The sequence below is a fragment of the Puma concolor genome, chromosome E1 (assembly GCF_028749965.1).
Source record: "Puma concolor isolate L17-30 chromosome E1, mPumCon1.1.hap2, whole genome shotgun sequence".
Lineage (NCBI taxonomy): Eukaryota > Metazoa > Chordata > Mammalia > Carnivora > Felidae > Puma > Puma concolor.
In genome coordinates this window covers 63848103-63850824 of record NC_141680.1, presented here as the reverse complement: position 1 = coordinate 63850824, position 2722 = coordinate 63848103, and the positions used below count along the sequence as shown (strand labels likewise).

At 51.4% G+C, this 2722-nt stretch overlaps 1 long non-coding RNA gene across 1 annotated transcript; it reads right to left on the bottom strand.

Moving 5' to 3' along the window:
• Positions 1-1258: 1258 nt before the first annotated feature.
• LOC147574624 (uncharacterized) lies at positions 1259-1748 on the bottom strand. The gene is made up of 2 exons (XR_015243758.1): positions 1633-1748; positions 1259-1541 (listed from the first exon to the last, which is right to left on the bottom strand). It is a non-coding gene; the product is annotated as an uncharacterized LOC147574624 (long non-coding RNA).
• Positions 1749-2722: the final 974 nt, after the last annotated feature.

The window sequence follows — 2722 nt, the reverse complement described above, 5'->3', positions numbered from 1 at the left end:
ACTGCTCCCCCCGGTCAGGGTGCCATTTAGAATAAAAACTGTCACTGAGGGGAACCTGGCTGGCTCGGTTGGTCACAGCTGTTGCTGAGGGGGTATCCCGTTGAAAAATAGCGTTTGGGTGCAGAGGCTCCAGGACCCCTTTGTGGCCCATTGGAGCTGTGTCCAGCCTCTGTCCCCATTAGAACTTTGGGAGTTTATCACTGAGCAGGGGCAGAGTAGAGGAGCCTTGCCGGGGCCTTTTCACCCTTGAACTTCTAGCAAGTTCAAAGCACAACTGACCCTGCCAGCTGTCTTCACCATTGGGAAGTAGCAAATTTCCAAAGCTGAAAAGATTTTCCTCACTGCTATCATTACATGCTGTGACTTTTAATGTCACCATGCAAAAATTGAATGGGGCCTCAGGTCCAGGAGAGCCCAGACCTGAGTGAGACTTGGACAAACTCACAGAAATAGAGACCCTTGAGTTGGCCTGAATCATTCGGGCTCCTACAAAAGACACCAGTATCCCACCTGTACTCAGCCCTCAGCTGCTCAGATGTTCAAACAGAAATCCAGCATTGAAGGGCTTGAGTGTATGGGTAGGAGGCCAGTACCCCCCACCCTCACTGCTGGCCTGAAGTTCCTTAGGGAGGTAAAGGTGGTCTGAAGAAAGTTCCTGCAAGGCTTTTGGTTTGAGAGAGGGAAGCCACTGATTGAGGAGGGGACACTTCTGTTTTGCTATGTCTTCCTTCCTCTAACCCCCTCTGTGTGTCATGACACAAAAGAAATGTGAGTTTTCAGGTCAGAATTCACAATAGTGTTGGGGCACCGTGGCTCAGTCGGTTGAGCATAGGACTCTTGATTTCGGCTCAGGTCATGATCCCAGGGTCATGGGATCGAGCCCTGAGTCAAGCTCCGTGCTGAGCCTAGAGCCTGCTTAAGATTCTCTCTCTCTCTCCTCCTGCCCCTCTCCCCTGTTCACTTTCTCTCTCACACACACACACAAATAAAATAAACATTTTTTAATTTAAAAAAAAAAAGAAGAGGGGTGCCTGGGTGGCTCAGTCGGTTAAGCGGCCAACTTCAGCTCAGGTCATGATCTCGCTGTCCGTGAGTTCGAGCCCCGCGTCAGGCTCTGTGCTGACAGCTCAGAGCCCAGAGCCTGTTTCAGATTCTGTGTCTCCCTCTCTCTGACCCTCCCCTGTTCATGCTCTGTCTCCCCCTGTCTCAAAAATAAATAAAACGTTAAAAAAAATTAAAAAAAAAAAAGAATTCACAATAGTGTCATGTGTCACCTTTAAAGCCATTTTGCAGAGTCCTGCTGAAGCCCGCCCTTGGGCTGGTGTGCACGTTTCTGAAGCAACACAAGGCTGAGTGCTCAGCCTTCAAGACAGAGCCACCAGCTGTTGGTAGCCTTCCAGCTGTTGCTCATGCTCGTCACTCGACACCGCAACCCCAGGGTACTGAGCGTCCCAACACTCACCACCTCCTCCTTTCCAAGTTGAAGGGACTCTCCCCCGCATGGTGGGTCATGGAGAGCCCTGGGTCCTCATGGGCAACATCTGTAGAGGAGGAGGAGAAAACGTCTCATGTGCTTGCTGAGCAGTGGGACCCTCAGTTCCGGGACTGCCTGGAGAGAGGGGCATTCCTTACCGGTACTGTTTGGAGTTTCAGGACCACTGTCTTGTGAGTAACACAGTTGCTTATAATTAAGTGGCTGTTAAATGTCTAAAAAGCAGTCTTCCAGGTGTTGAAATCCAGCTTAGCCCTAAGTGTCTAACCTCCAGTTTAGCCAAGACCTGTGTGCTTAACCTGTTTAGACTCAAACCAGCCGGCCTCAGGGAAATGTCACAATGGTTTGGTGACTGACCTGTTTCCAGTTTGGCTGCCGCTTTCAGAGGTGAAACCCCACTCACACAAAGGCTGTGAAATCCAAAGGAGAAGAGGGAGCTAGAGAGATATTTGGCTCTCAAGGTGGAGTATTTTTGCCCTGGGGGAAAGGTACTGGGACTCCCAGACTCTTCTAAAACTCTACAGAAGGCTCTGTGCTAACAGACAGGCATTGAAATATCATCCTGCGCTTATCAACAGGGGCACAAGTCCTTGTCACGTCGAAGCCAGTTGCGAGACAGTGAAATGTTTTTCGCTATTCTTTGAATTTTCAAGCTCAGATCAAAAGCCCCGGTTCCTTCTGGGTGCCTGGCCTGCAACAGAACAGGTGGCCATCAGGCAAATGGGGCTGCTGGCACTGACTTTGTGACTCAAACCACCAGAGCTCCCAAAGGTCGGGGCCATCCCCTAAAAGGTAAACCAAGCCCCTCACGTGACCTCCTGAAGGAGAACTATTGCCTCTGGGATGTGGGGCAGTGGGAGCTGTCAGGCCCTGAGCTGTCCCCTGGAGTCTGGAAGTGACTCAGGCCCACCCCCAGCTCTGACCCATATGGTCCCCTCCCCTTAGCAAGCCTGACTACATTCCTATCTCTTCCAAAGACCTTGGCTGCAGACCTTGACCACTTGGCCCTCCCGTGACCCCCCACCCCACCCTTCAGGGGTGTGATTACACCCCATCAGGGGACATCTGGATGGCTGTTCCAGTCAGAGCACTGTTAGTTCTGCCCGTGCGTCTCACAGGTCAGCTCCAGGCGCCAGACAGGGCACCTGCAAGGGTGCGTGCTCCATCGTGAGTGCAAATGAATGGACGTGACTTTGCAACTCAAATATAGCTGTTTACGAAAACAACATA